At 42.9% G+C, this 16,438-nt stretch overlaps 1 protein-coding gene across 1 annotated transcript in view; it reads left to right on the top strand.

Annotated features, from left to right (window-relative positions):
- Positions 1-2,834: 2,834 nt before the first annotated feature.
- KYAT3 (kynurenine aminotransferase 3) overlaps positions 2,835-16,438 on the top strand; it is a 341,165-nt gene continuing 327,561 nt past the window's right edge. Inside the window, exon 1 of the mRNA XM_083444973.1 lies at positions 2,835-2,839. The gene's annotated coding sequence lies outside the window, so the exon portion shown is untranslated. The remainder of the gene's footprint in view (positions 2,840-16,438) is intronic.

Raw genomic sequence — 16,438 nt, 5'->3', positions numbered from 1 at the left:
TAGGTAAATTAGGTAATGAGTTTGGGATTGTTTATCATCCATTTTTATCATGTGCTCACGTCAACCCAGGTCTTACTGCTGTGCAAAGTTCAGCATTAATAAGACAAGAAATTGCACAATTATCGGTGAAATCCTCACCTGGTCACCTATCTGGGCTAGATGTAGATAATGCTAGAAAGAAATAATTTGGAATATGACAAGTGTTCTGCACAGTTCCTTTGGGAAGAGATTTACACTAAGTCTATCTTAATTGCTTACCAATACAATTTCACTTCCATATAAATCATACCTCATAAAATTGTCTTTAAGAAAGTAACACTCTCATGCACTATTGTGGAACCAGATTCTGCCTTGCCTATTAATTAATAACACCATGCAGTTGCCACCACAGTGAGCTGCCAAGGACAGGGAGAAAATCCCAATTTGTGCTTCACTGTCGTTTCATCAGTACTAATCCATGTTCCACATAAAATATCAGGCTTTATTGAACTGTATAGCCCTCCCGTTCCTGCTATAAAAAGCAGAATATAAAATGGGGCACCTGGTTCCTTTTAACACAGTTTCATATCACATCTCCTGAAACCATTGGAAGGCCTCCATTGACTTCAACAAGATCCCTAGAGCAATCCTATACATGTCTACCTGGAAGTTCAATGGGATATACGCAAGGAAGGTGTGCATAGAACCCTTCACAGCTGAAGGCCACATTCTCTCCTGGACTACCTTCCAGGGGCAACATATCAGTGGGGTCCAGATCAGAGGCAAAAGTGGGCATGCTCAGAAAAATAAGTGGATAGAGCAACAAATATGACCATTGTACAATATGTAGTTGCTACACACAGCTGTGCACCGATTTCTGTCATTCTTCCAGGCAAGCAAGAAGCCTTAGCAGGCAAGTTGAAAGCCTTACCAGGCAAGTTGCCAACCAGGCAAAAGTACAGTTGTGTTTGTTTTCTCTGCCTTGTCATTTGTAGCTGGGTGGCAGGTGGAAGACAAGCACAGCTGCACCTCCATGAGTGTCTTCCAGAATTGGGCATTGAACTGGGTTCCTTGGTCAGAGACAATCCACCATGGGAGCCCATGTAGGTTGAAGATATGGTCCACAAACATCTGTACAGTCTCCCTGGCATTAGGAAACCCCTTACAGGGGATGGAATGTGCCATCTTCGTAAATAGATCCACCACCAGCCAGATCACAGTTTACCTCTGGGAGTAAGGCAAGTCAGTGATAAAGTCTGTGGCTATGCCTTCCCACGACCCTGAGGGAGGGGTATTGGCTGCAACAAACAAGCTGAAAACTCATTGGAGAGCTTAGCTTTCTGGTATGTCTCACATACATGGACATACTTCTAAACATCTTTCCATACCCATGGCCACCAGAACTATTGGGTCACAGTCTTGCACTGCCCCAAGTGGCCAGTGGTTGGATTGTCATGACAATGATGTGGAACTTTCACCCAGGAGCTCCCCAACAGGTAGTTCAATTCATAGTAAAGCTAGCCAACCCTTTCTGAGAACCCCTCTGTCTCACCAGTCTCCTCCTCCCAGCCTGGCCAGCTTCTCTGGGGCATATCTTCTGCCTGTATCTGTTCCTTGAGCTCTGTTTCCCATGGTACCATTGATCCAGTCAGCTCCAACTGCTCTAACCATAGGATTTGCTCTGGCCCAGGTGCATGGGACTGCCCACCATGCTCTGGCTTTCTTGAGAGCACATCCACTCATCGATTCTGGCTGTTGGGAATGTATGTTATTTGGAGGAACTGCAGCCAGCAGATCTGGTGCTGGTTAGGATGTCTGCTCATCTGCCAGCACTCTAGGTTCCAATGATCTGTGTGCACTCCTCCACCGTATGTTCGGCCTCTTCCAAGAAGTGCTGCCAGACCCCAAAATAATCCTTGATAGCCGAAAGATCCTTCTCCCACATCATGTAGTTCTCTTCTGCTGGGAGCAGCTTCTTAGAATGGAATGAACTCCCCTCCCTTCCCAGCCTGCAACGGCACAGCTCCCATTGTTCTATCAGAGGCATCTGTCTCTACCACAAAGGGTGAGTGGGGCTTTGGGCGAGCTAGAAGAGCCTTGGACGTAAACAGTTCTGGGAGGTGCAACACCACCACAAGGGTGATTGCTGGCTTGGGCTCTGGGTGGTGGGGCCAGACAAGGTGGTCTCTGGTCACCCTTCTTTCCCAGGCTCCAGACCTCTGTGAGAGCTGGCGTTTTCCATCACTGGTCCCTCATTCCTGCCCTCCTTCACCAAGGCTTCCATGATGAGCTTGGGAGCTTCTTTAACCAACCCTAATCTGATGCTTTAACCATTATACCACATATCTGCCTCAAGAGGTTCTTTTTCAATGTCATATCCAATAGTTAATGACAGATAGGTCCAATGTTCTATGAATGTGCTGTATTCCTTTTAAAACTCATCCAACTAGTGGCCAATGGCGTCCAAGTGGTTTGCCATCCACTAAATGTGAGACAGACAATCTATGATGTCGGCTGGTCCTATCCATTTTTTTCTCAGCTTACCATTTTCATTTGGATGTGTTCCCACGTAAGTGTGCATAGAAGGAATTGTGTGTCTGTTCCCATAGTTTGTGTGGTGCTCGATTCTGAAGCAGTCTGCCATTCATCAGATTGACTTTTTAGCTAGCTTTCCACTCCATGCTTCCAGCTTTGAAACCTCGCCTTCTGTATGGGAGCAGGCTAGGCAAGCTTGCAGAAGAAGTGGAGCAACCCCCTCCCCCTTCCGAGCCATGTAGAAGGCACCAGCATTTTCACTGCAGCTTGTTAGTGCACATTTTGGACAATGTTAACAGGATTTCAAATATTCAGGACAAGCGAGGTGCCTGCTTTAAGTCCTAAGGAGAAGCTAAAAAGACTATTAACAAGCTGAGTCCATAAAAAACATCTGTTCCAGTCATGCTGCTGTGTTATATATATATATATATATATATATATATATATATATATATATATGAGTCCTTCAAATCTGTAGCAAAGATCTCTAGAGCAAGAAAAATGCTCTAGTGTGTGGAGTGCAATTTCCAATTTCTAACCTGATTTTGTTGATTCATACATATGCATGACTGGAGTGCTCTTCCTGAATACAAAGTCCAGCCTCTCTCCTCTTCCCTCTCCCCCACCCCCCGACTGCCCCCCGCTTTTAGGGCTGTACTTTGTTTATTTTCCTTGAAATGCCCTTGAAATTTCATTTGCTCAGTGAAACCAAACAAATAATTGCATACTAAAAGGGAAATGAAGACAGGGAAGCTAAGTAATTTGCAACATCAAATATTCCCCTTCTGTGGTTAACATTCACAGCGAGGAGGAAATAGCAATAAACAGCTGACTGTCTCTTAAATGCAATAACTAATGCCAATGTCAAATGCGTGAAGTGAAAATATCTTAGGATATGCCTTCACAGTTCGGCTCTAGCGCTGTTAAATGGGATATGCTATATAATATAATAGGAGTCAGACTTGTCATATTTCTCCTGATCTCTGAAGAAGAATACCAATGTAACCATAAGGCTGCTTTACATCTTTTTCGAGTCAAAGTCAGTTTATTTCACGGGACTTCAGGATGGATCTTTTTAAAAAGGTTAGGGCTCTGTAAGGAAAACTGTCAGGATTTATAAAGCTGAGAGTAATTTGCCAAGCCAATTTTGAGTGTGCGCACAATTAGGGATAGAGAGACACACACGCAGAGAGAGAGAGAGAGAGAGAGAGAGAGAGAGAGAGAGAGAGAGGAGTTGTCGTTTCTCTGTGCACACATTGTCCTCCCCTAACAGGGCACTAAATGTACAAATTAGTTGCAAGTAGAGCTTTTGTGAAGTCCTCCTGTGTGAAAAGGAAGGGCGAAGGCAGTGCGAAGCAGAATTTCTAACCCACAGCAGCAAAGGCACAACAGGCCAAAGGCACGACTGGTGGGATGGACAGCCATGTCCATGGAGTTACGCCAAGGATGAATTTGGTCCGCTCTAACTTCAGTGGCACTTCTTTTCCCTCAGCACAACGGCCTCAGACTTCATAGGGTGAGGAACAGTTTTCACCATGTGCCAAGTGTGAAATGCTGCTGAAAATATATATATATGTATCTATAAAGTTTATAATTAAAACTGGTGTTTTTCCCGAGTCCGCACCGCTGGTAGCTTGGAAATGGTGTTGTTGGTTCCGGTGAAGACGTCAAGGGTGTATTCTGTTTGGCACACCCAAGAGAGTTCTTGTGTTAATGGTGACATTAACAGCGTTGATCCATGAAGTACTTTGGGACACTGAAGCCTGTTCTCACAACTTAAGGCCTAATGTCTCCTCTCTCGCTAGCCATTAGGTTCAGTCTATGCTGCTACATACGTGAAGACTACTACATACATGTAAAGATAGCTATAGCAATGACCAGGATATTCATATAGACCCTCCAAGTGTCCCTGTTTTCCAGGGACAGTCCCGGATTTACAGAAGCCGTTCCGGTTTCTGATTTGATCCGGGAATGTCCCGCTTTTCCTTAGGATGTCCCTATTTTCAAAGGAGAAATGTTGGAGGGTATGGAGTTATGCGACTCCCGAGCCAATGAGATAAGTAATTATATAACCTTTAGAAGACATCTGAAGGCATCCGTGTATAAGGAATTTCTTTTTTTAATGTTTAATGTTTTATTATGTTTTTGTATATGTTGGAAGCTGCCCAGAGTGGCTGGGGCAACCCAGTCAGATAGGCAGGGAATACTAATAACAATAAAAATAGCAATAACAATAGCAATAGCAATAGAAGAATAGGATGTCAACCCTATTGACACAAACATACACACAACACTGGCAAGCTACACTCCTCAGAGATCGTGTGCTGGTGCCAGTCTTGCGCTGGTGCACTGAGCCTGTCAGCAGGTACCAGCACTTTGGCGCAACCCATTGGCAAGCATGGGAAGCTGTGTTGGTCTATCCATAGTGCCAGAGGTCCAGAGTGCCTTCCTGTGTAGCGCTGTCACTCCAGGTTTGTCAGAGGGTCATAACAACAGGCACATGCAGATGCGCATTGCACGTGCGACTGGAAGTCAACAGTCGGGATAGCTAACCGTTGGGAGCCTCCTCCACCCCCTCAACATTGAAAGGGCCCAGCCCTTTGGCCAAGGATTTTGGTGCGTCTGAAGACCCCTTGTCCCCCTGGAGTTGGTGCTCCTGACCAGAGGCAGGGCTTTTTTTTTTCAGCCGGAACTCAGTTCCGGCACCTCTCAGGTAGCTTCCATTGCCATTCTAAGAGAACAAGGGAGATGTTCATGGTGAGCTTTGGCACCTCTTTTTCTAGAAAAATAGCACTGACCAGAGGAAATAGCTCAGTTGCTTAGAGCGTGGTGCTCATAATGCCAAGGTTTCAGGTTCTATCCCTGTACAGGACAGCTGCATATTCCTGAACTGCAGGGGATTGGACCAAATTATCCTCAGGGTCCCTTCCAGCTCTATGAGTCTATGAGGGGACTAGCCGTCTCCTGCTGTTGTTCCCCAACAACTGATGATCAGCAAGTAGCTCCCTCCAACTGCTGAGGCAATATACATCAACATAGCCTTACCCTTTATGTGCATTCTTCCCATTCACATGCACAGAATTTTTCCTGCTTCTTCCAAGAGTAGCATGGCGAACTGGGGGAGGAGTGGGTTGTTGAATTCTTCAAGGTGAAATGACAACTGTGTACAGATGTTATTTGATGAAGTGGAGGGACACGGGTGGCGCTGTGGCTTAAACCACAGAGCCTAGGACTTGCCGTCAGAAGGTCGGCAGTTCGAATCCCCGTGACTGGGTGAGCTCCCGTTGCTCGGTCCCTGATCCTGCCAACCTAGCAGTTTGAAAGCACGTCAAAGTGCAAGTAGATAAATAGGTACCGCTCTGGTGGGAAGGTAAACGGTGTTTCCGTGCGCTGCTCTGGTTCTCCAGAAGCGGCTTAATCATGCTGGCCACATGACCCGGAAGCTGTACGCCAGCTCCCTCGGCCAATAAAGTGAGATGAGCGCCGCAACCCCAGAGTTGGTCATGACTGGACCTAATGGTCAGGGGTCCCTTTACCTTTACCTTATATACCTGCTATACCTTATATACCTTATATATTTCCTGCTTCTTCCAAGAGTAGCATGGCGAACTAGGGGAGGAGTGGGTTGTTGAATTATTCAAGATGAAATGTCAACCATGTACAGATGTTATTTGATGAAGTGGTATATAAATCTCGCTAAATAAATCATTCTCAGCGACTGGTATTCAGAGGCATACTGCCCCAGACTGTAGAAGAAGGACATTGCCATTGTGGCTAGTAGCCAGATAATCAAATATTAGATTCAGAACTGTATAGTTGGTAGGGATCATGCAAGAATCTCAACTAAAGCATCCATGACAGATGGCCATCCCACCTTTTGCCAGTCCAATCTTTTGCCCGACATGGGGCTTGAACCCACAACCCTGAGATGAAGAGTCTCGTGCTATTTCAAACTATGAATTTGTCTAATCCTCTTTTAAGGCCACCCAGGTTGGCAGCCATCATTACATCATAGATCATAGAACCATAGAGTTGGAACACAGAATCATAGAGTTGTCCAACTCCCTGCAATTCAGGAATCAAACCTGCAAACTTGACGTTATCAGCAGCACCCTCTAACCAACTGAGCTATCCAGGGTGATGAATCCCATAACTTAACAATGCACTGTGCAAAGTACTTTCTTTTGTCTGTCCTGAGTCTTCCAACATGGCTCCAGTGAAGCTGAGTGTTGGAAGATATGGTTCTTGTGCTGTTTCTGCATTAGACTGGAATTAGCTCAGGACAGACATGGGTTGAACATTTTAGTAAATGGACTGTATTTTAAAAAAAAAATTCATTAAAATATTAGTGACAAATAAACAAATGAAATTGAGGTATGGTAATTTTGTTTTGAGTGTGTGTGTGTCAAAATAACTGTTTGTTGTAGATGCTGCACTATGAATGTATACAGTATTTTATATGTTCTATTGGGCAGGTTTGCTAGTGCTCTGCTGTGGAATTTCTAATTTTACCACACATTACATGTGTCAGTTTATCTTACTTCTGACCGGGTGCCTTTTTCCTTCCCTGGTATTTGACAGCTTGAATATATTTCCTGTCAATGTCTTTAAGGCTGCCTTGTAAAAGTTTTTAAAATGCTAAGTAAGTCTATGTCATTGCCATGACTTCCATCACACAACTGCACATTTCAGTCACTTCACTGCTAATAACAGTGGGGCTTTATAACAGTTTGAAATCAAGTGCTGCACTATTCTAATTTATTTTTTATATATATTTTGCCTACAGTGCCACCTCTTCCTAAACAACTTCTTTTATGTGAAATCTCCTTTCCTTCCTTGAAAAGTGTGAAATTGTAATTTTAAAGGGATGGCATGCGGGAAGTAAATAAAATATTGGATCCCGTACCAAGGCTAGATAATGAATTACCCACGCTTAACTTGAACCAGGATTCAGCATTAAGAACTCTATTCAGTGCCATTTCGTTTCATTCCCCCCCAACCCCAATTTTAATTTGTACACCGCCTTTCTATACACATGGCAGTTTACAAGCAGAAGAAACAGCAAAATAGACAGCAAGGATCACACACAATCTGATCCGATACAATAAAAGTCCCAATAACTTTAAAATCCACAATTTATATCAAACAAAGCAATGTTCAATAATCCATTGGAAAATAATAGTAAACAGTAAAATTAAATACCACCAAATAATAATTAAACTGTTCACACTTAACAATTGTAATAAAGAGTACGGAACTATAATCGATAATAATAACGGCAAGTCACCATGCATGAAACAATACAGAACACCTCTCTGTCTTCCCATACAGGTAACCCCACCTGCTGGGTTTTCAGAAAACGTAGGCACCCAGGAAGGCTGCAGAATGCCGACAAATTTGCTGAGTCAAGGAAAAGGCACTCTCAAAACCCAACAACCACCTTAAAGGGAAAGAATGCAACAAAACCAAGCACCCCACCCCCCCAAATATCACTGAAATTTCTTTTCCCCTTTGCTAATTTCCCAGTGCATTGTCTTTCCTTATTAATTGATGGAGAATGACACACCTGCACCCAGCACAGCTGACATGATTGCAAAGACTATGTCTGGGTCAATGAAATGCCTTGCCCTCAGAGCAGGGCCAGCCCAAGATATTTTGCTGCTGGAGGCAAAGGAGAAGGAGCCTGGGGGCAAGGAGGGTTTGTTTGTTAATATTTTCCCCCCTGCCTATGCAACATAATATTGCTCTAGGTGGCTAACAAGGAGAAGAAAACACATCAAACTGCAATGTGTATTATGAATACACCATACAATCATGAACCAAAGAAATAGACAGCACAAATCATATCTGCAAGCAGTAAGACAGGAGATTTTGTCCTAGTCAGAAATTATACTTGAAAGAGCTTATGGAAACTGGCTGTGCTGCCAGTTTGTCCTATGGAGCAGTGAAGGCCCAGTGAGTGATACCTTTCCTGGTACTCTTCTCAGCAAACAGCCAATTTCAGTGGTAGGTACCTGCTGTTGAATGCCCAAGAGAAGATCGTGATTCTTTTGGAACTCCTCCGATCTGACTGGCTTAACAGCTTTTCTTTCTGAGTTGGTGGCCATGGTCTTAGCCATGGAGATTTCTAGGTTGGCACTTCCAAAGGGGATTTCGTGCCAAGGCTGCATGAACAGATGAGAGCCATTTTGTCTACAAAGTAGTTTTCTGTTGGCAGAAGGAGAGGAGGTGATTTTTGTCGAGCTCTCCTGCAGTTCTCAGCAGCATCCTATATACCCTTCTAGCTGTCTCCCAAGCCTCTGGACCAGATTTTTAGGTGGCACAGGGAAATGTAGTGGAGAGTGGGAAAGGCAAGGCTTTCTTCAGCCGGAACTCACTGGAACTCAGTTCTAGCACCTCTAAGGTGGGTGCTATTGCCATTGCCAATATAAGAGAACAAGGAAAGCATTCATCTAACACCTCTTTTTCTGGGGAAAGGCATACACTGATGTGAACTTAGGATCCAATAATGACAACAACAACCACAAGAACAACAGATCCAAGTAATTCAGTTTCCATTTTCAGAGGCATCTACATGTACATAATTACACCTCGTTTGGCCCTGGGTGAAATACATATGTCCTAAACCACTGCTTTTCGACCTTCAGTCCCCAGATGTTACACTGCAACTCCCAACATTGGCTAAGCTCTCTTGGGAGCTTGGAAGGTATACTCTAACAACTTCTGGAGACTCAGGGCTGAGGAACACTGTCACAAACCATCTGAAGCCAGGGTCATAAGCGTTATGCATAGGCATCATTCACTCACAAAACAGCTCCAAAATTCATTGGATTAATTTGCATACAAATTAGGGTATCCACTCACGGAAGTTCAGGGTAAAATTCAGAGATGATGGGAAGGATAAATTCTGGATAAATCCATCATAACTATTGTGGGGAATGGATAATTCAGAAGATGGCTCCAGTGGGTTTCATTCTCCCTTGGTAAAGAGGGAGCATTCTGCATAAGCAACCTTCTTGAATTGGATGTGCACATCTAAAACTTATTTTCTTGGACTTAATTCCTTCTCACACTACCACTTGCTCACCACATAACGGCCAGGAGAGGCTAAGCTGAAACCGACAGTATTTACAGTCCACAGACTTCCATAATGTGAAAATTGTCATGGGCCTCTACTGTAGAGATCAAACTGTGACACCTGGCAAGCCGAGAGCAGCCCCTTAAAATTGCAGTGCCACTTCAAAGAGACCTCACAACCTTTTATGTGATTCATCCCTTCCTGAAATGATTCTTCACACACACACACATACAATGTACTTCATCTCAGTTTATGGTATGATGGCTGCATGATTCGCTGTGATGGGGTTTATGCCCTCTTCTTCCTACAAGCTGGAGTTCTTCCTCAGGCTGTTGGGGGGGAAGTCCACATCCAAAGTGCTTTCCTGCCAGAGGTCTTAACGCCCTAGCTTTCCTGCCACCCTGAGCTTCACTGCAGAATCCAGCCAACACTTGGCATGGCGGATCCACCAATTTATATGGATTTCCACGTGGTGCCAAAAACCTGTGTCCTTTCCCTCTGCTGTGACATGCTCATCTTTCCCTTGACTCAGTGGCTTTTATACTCACGGACAGGCATCCCCAACCTACGGCTCTCCAGATGTTTTGGACTACAATTCCCATCCTCCCCGACCACTGGTCCTGTTAGCTAGGGATCATGGGAGTTGTAGGCCAAAACATCTGGAGGGCCACCTGTTGGGGATGCCTGCTCATGGAGGTGCAGATTCCCACAGCCATTATGACCTCCCTTGTAGGTCACTGCAGAAATTTTCACTCATTTCTGTTGCCTTTGGGGGGAAATCACAGGCATCCATCCTAAACTACTGGTAGTGAGATTTAACAGGGTGGGAAGATGAAGCGGAGGACAACACCCTACTTAGTGGTGCAGTACTTGTCCAGGTCCCTCTGGGATGGCATTTTTCCTTAAAGGACTTCAGGTAGCAAGGCTAGGAAAAGACCTTTGCCTTCGGGGAGGGGTAGAGAATTTAGTTCCTCTTCCTTCTCTAGCAGCCTCACCCAACCTGGTGCCATTTAGATGCCTTGAACAACAATTCCCACCAGACCTCCCAATGATCAAGTACAATGTGAGTTGGTGTTCAACAACATGCAGAATACAGGTCCCCCTCTGCCACAGAGAGGCCCACCAAGAAACTTCTGGCTTAGGCACAAATACCTTGTTATTTTGCAAAGCATTTTTAAAAAAATGTTTGGTTGCATTTCCTGGGTAGGTGGTATTGACATCATGTTATTATTCCATTTAAAATTACATTTTTTAAAAAATCAATCTTTCATGCATCTGCTGTAAAAGAAAATACTTTCTTTTTCTGCATATATACTAAAGATTTGTGTCCTTCCTGGCCCTAAATCTCATGTTTAACAAACCACTCACTTTGCTCCAGTTTCTTTTCCTTTTTTAAAAAAATAAAATGAAAACAACATTTTAAAAACCATATAGATAAAAGGAACATTTCAACACTGAGTAACAAGCCAAGATGTGGCTTAAAAAAAAAAAAAGACCTGAGGCAAATTAAAGCCCAATTTAACTTTTGCTCAATAACTTCACTTTTCTGAATGAATCATTTATGTAGTGAAAAACTTCAGCTTACTGTACCAGAAAACGCAATTAATAGCTATCAGCCTTCTGGTCAGGTGTATATGAAGATGGGAATGGGGAACAGCCTGGGGAAATATTCCAATATTTCAGTTTAGAGTACTGGAATGTGAGATGATAAAATATAGAGAGTAAACTGGCAAACAACTTTCAGCCTGAAAATTACTTCAACAAACCATTTGATGAAAACCTCTGAATGCAAAATCCATCTGGAGAAATTAGAAATCATGTGGGAATAATTCACAGCTAGATAAAAAGTGTTACATTCATTGGGTAATTAACACATGACAAATTATTGAACAGCCCAACTTGCAAATATTTTTCAAAGCAAAATTTCACGGGCGTGATAAACTGTTTTCTGCTACGTATTTGAAGCCTTTCCTGTCTCTACCACAAAATCATCAACATTGCTTCTGTCACAACATTTTGTGGTTGCAAGTCTGTAAAAAACATCAGCTGTGGTGTCCACAACAATACTTATGCTATTCTAGGTTGCATCAACAGAAGTATAGTGTTTTTATCAAAGGAAGTAATTTTGTTGTTGTTGTTGTTTAGTCCTCTTAGTTGTATTCGACTCTCCGTGACCCCATGAACCAGAGCATGCCTTGGAAGCTCTCACTTTCTTCTCAAAGCTTCTCCTTTTTTATGTCCATGGAGTTTTCTTAGCAAAATACTGGAGTGGTTTGCCAGTTCCTTCTCCAGGTGGATCACATTTAGTCTAAACTCTCGGCTATGACCTGTCCATCTTGGGTGGCCCTGAACGGCATAGCTCAGAGCTTTTTGGAGTTATTCAAGCCCCTTCACCACGACAAGGCAGTGATCCATGAAGGGGAAAGGAAGTAATAGTACCACTCTATTCTGCCTTGGCCAGACCATACCTGGAAAATTGTGTCTAGTTCTGAGTGCAACAATAAGGATATTGACAGGCTGGAATGTGTGCAGAGGAAGGCAACTTGGTCCTGTATACCTGAAGGAGCGTCTCCAACTCCATCGTTCAGCCCGGACACTGAGATCCAGCGCCGAGGGCCTTCTGGCGGCTCCCTCACTGCGAGAAGTGAGGTTACAGGGAACCAGGCAGAGGGCCTTCTCAGTAGTGGCGCCTGCCCTGTGGAACACCCTCCCAGCAGATGTCAAGGCAATAAACAACCATTTTACTTTTTAAAGACAGCTGTTTAGGGAAGTTTTTAGTGTCTGATGCTGTATTGTTTTTAATATTCATTTGGAAGCCACCCAGAGTGGCTGGGGAAACCCAGCCAGATTGGCGGGGTATAAATAAATTATTATTATTATTATTATTATTATTATTATTATTATTATTTAACCAAGATGATCAAGGGTCTGGAAACCAAACCTTATGAGGATTGGTTTAAGGACCTGGGTATGTTTAGCCTTCAGAAAAGGGAGGCTGAGAGAAGATATTCTAGCCATCGTCCAATATCTAAAGGGCTGTCCTATGGAAGATGGAGCAAGTTTGTTTTCTCCTGCTCTGGAAGGTAGGACTCGAACCAACGGTGTCAATGGCATCAATTTACAAGAAGGGAGATTCCAACTAAACATCAGGAAGAACCTTCTGATAGTATGAGGTGTTTGACAGTGGAACAGATTCTCTTGGGAGATTGTGGAGTCTCCTTCCTTGGAGGTTTTTAAGCAGAGGTTGGATGGCCATCTGCCATGGATGCTTGAGTTGAGAGTCCTGCATTGCAGAGTGTTGGACTAGATGACCCTTGGGGTCCCTTCCAACTCTACCTTTCTATGATTCTGTGGTTTTCTACAGGATCTTGGACTTCTATGGATTTCTGTTAGCACAGTGGAACTTTCCTTCACCATTATGTACCCTCAAAATCTGTTCCAGAGGACCCTGTAGATCAGCCTTTCTCAACCTGTGGGTCCCCAGATGTTGTTGAACTACAGCTCCCATCACCCCTAGCTAGCAAGGCCAGAGGATGATGGGAGTTGTAGTCCAACAACATCTGGGGACCCTCAGGTTGAGAACCACTGCTGTAGATCCTCCAGAGCAGACTTTGAGGGAAAGTCGCACTGCACAAGCAAAATGCTGCACATGCGGGTTGGATACTACCCCAAGTATGGAAATAGATACATTTCAGATTCCTCTGCAGTTCTGTAAGCTGGCAAAGAAAAACCAAATTATGGATTTTGTATCTTGTATCTTTGTACCAGCAGGCAAGGCTTGAATACGAATAGTTTGCTTTTCGTTTTTTTACAGTTTGCATTTTCTTCTTCTCATCCTTCCATTTTCCCTTTCTCCCCTCCTTCTTTCTACAGAGGCCCTCTTGGGACAAACCTCTGAAAAGCAAACTGAGAAGGGACTGCCGCACTCTGAGGAGACAACAAGAGATTCGGCAACAGAGACAGGCGCAAGCTGTTGCCTCTTTCCCTTCACTTGTTTTCACCTTAAATGCAGGAGGAAAAGAAATCCTCTGTTCAGGCACTGACTGCCAGAAAGATGCAAAAGGCTGAAGGGAGAAAAAGGCTGAAAGCTGAATGATAGGCTGATTGCTGTGGTGTCTCAGGTTTTAGCACGTTAAAATAGGTTTAACCCTTGAAAGTCTGGATACTTGCCATCAATGGCTTTGTTGCGGTTGGGGGGGGGGGAGGAAATATCCTACTAGCTGCTGCATATGGTGCTCCATTAATAAATACATCTTCCTGCTAGAGGAACATTTGAGTACAAATGTGTTGTTTGGGATACTGCCAAGAACCATGTGTGGCAGTGAGTCGTAAAATGCGTGGTTAATTAGTTGCTTGGGGTTGAATGTGGGGAATAAAACAGATTTGCCCTCAGATACTAGAATCATTTAGCACCTTTTAAAGACACGCTAAATGAACTTTATAACTTTTTAACAATGGTTGATTAAGTTAAAAATGTGCCTAAGAAGGAGATGCTGTTAAGAGGTAGAGCATCTCTTATGCCCTGCCTGAAACTCCATCTCAAAAATTAGATAGATGATAGATAGATGATAGATGATAGATAGATAGATGATAGATAGAGAGATGATAGATATAGATAGATGATAGATGATAGATAGATAGATAGATAGATAGATAGATAGATAGATAGATAGATATAGATAGATGATAGATAGATAGATAGATAGATAGATGATAGATAGATGATAGATAGAGATGATAGATAGATAGATAGATAGATAGATGATAGATAGATAGATAGATAGATAGATATAGATAGATGATAGATAGATAGATAGATAGATAGATAGATAGATAGATAGATAGATGATAGATAGATGATAGATAGATGATAGATAGATAGATAGATAGATGATAGATGATAGATGATAGATAGATAATCAGGTAGGATGCCAGCAAAGTGCTCGTGGTGAGTGTACTAGGCTAGATGAGCCATCATATAGATCAGTATATGACAATTTCTTGGGCCTTTACTCACATTTGTTCAGTATCAAACTTTATTTCATTCACAGACCAGCATATGATAAAACATACCAATAAATTGAACACATAAGGCTTAAAACAGGTAAGGGATAAAAGAAACCTAGTCATTAAAAGGTGATTATTATCAAATTTGTTGTATCAGATTTGGTGCAGATTTGTAAAATACTATCTGCCACACACACACACACACACACCATTTAACTAAAGGGAAAAGAAAAGCAAGAGCTTTTGTAATTAAAACCTCAAAACAAAACAGTGGGACACAGACACAACATGCAGAACCATAGAGTTCAGTGAGTTGTAGCTTAAAACATCTGGAGAGAACCAGCCTGGCCAAGGCTGATGTACTGTAATGGGAATATATGTGGCAACAGTCATTATGTTTATGAAGTTGGTGGTGATGATGAGCATGATAATTGTAGCTAATTATAGATACAGCAAATCATCATCATCATCATCATCATCTAATAAATCAACGATTCATTTATATTTCTAATGTTTTAATTGGACATACATTTTATTTTCAACCTGTATACATGAGCTAGACCAGATGTTGTAAGACTGCAACTCCCATCATACCTGACTAGTAGTCCTGCTGTCTAGGGATGATGGGAGCTGTATTCCAACAACGTATGGGGACTCAAGATTGGGAAAGGTTGGTCTAGGCCAGGCATAGGCAAACTCGGCCCTCCATATGTTTTGGGACTACAGTTCCCATCATCCCTGACCACTGGTCCTGTTAGCTAGGGATGATGGGAGTTGTAGTCCCAAAACATCTGGAGGGCTGAGTTTGCCTATGCCTGGTCTAGGCAGTTGGTTTGCATGGGGTTGAAGTCCAGCTCCAAATCTAGACTGAGGAAGACAATCAAACTGTGCTCTGAGTTTCGAACTATTTCATCACAATCACTTCATTTCTCCCTCTCTGATGCAACGTTCTTCTTGTCACCTTGCTCTGGATGAGCAATGAAACCACCCCTTTTACAGGTGTAAAAGAGATCTCAAATGACCTCCATTTTACATCATAAAGGTCTATGAAAAATGCATTCAGAAGCTGAACTCTGATTTTGAGTGCCATGCCAATTAACCATCAGCTTTAAGTGGAGCACACGGAATAGGAAATTGGCGCTGGGCAAAAAAAGAGAGAGAGAGAAAACGCACAAAAAAACCACGTTAAAGTGGGTACACTCTAAGTTATGAACTGTAAGTTATGTCATGTTGTGTTATGTAGCATCAAATCATAGTGGGGTGTGACACGACGTCAGCTACGTGAGTGGCGCAAATGTGACATGGCTGAGAAAAAACGAATTCCTTCCCGTCTTCTTAAGAGAGCATTTTACTTTTAATCAGATCGTTGCTGTCAATCCTGTTAACAGCTCCCTGACCTGGATTTTCAGGCGACGGAGGTAGATGGATTCAGAAGGGAGGACCTCTTCCCGCATTGCAAAAGTTTAACACTTGGAGCAAAAAACAAAACAAAAAACCACTCCCCCCCCCACCTCTCTCGATTTTTTTCACAGTAACTAGAGGTTTTTGTGGAGTGTGTGTGTGTGGTTTTTTTTAAAAAAATAAAATCTTGCTGATACTGAATCAATAATTTCATTTCTCTATTACAAATCTTAAGACAATACCGGCAGAAAGTATACTGGAATTTTACTTACTCACGTTTAATTATTGATGCCTGCTTCTTTAAACATCTTTGGCTCTCAGAAACAGCCCTTTAGAACTGTGTTCCATTTCTTATTGCTTACCTATTCTGTTTGTTCTCTGGCTCCCTGATCCATTTCGATTTTCTGCAGGTTAGCAAGTGCAGCATTGTCTGCTTTT

This window comes from Podarcis tiliguerta (genome assembly GCF_965153285.1).
Source record: "Podarcis tiliguerta genome assembly, chromosome: 6".
In the NCBI taxonomy this organism is placed as follows: Eukaryota; Metazoa; Chordata; class Lepidosauria; order Squamata; family Lacertidae; genus Podarcis; species Podarcis tiliguerta.
This window is presented reverse-complemented; position numbering and strand designations above follow the sequence as displayed.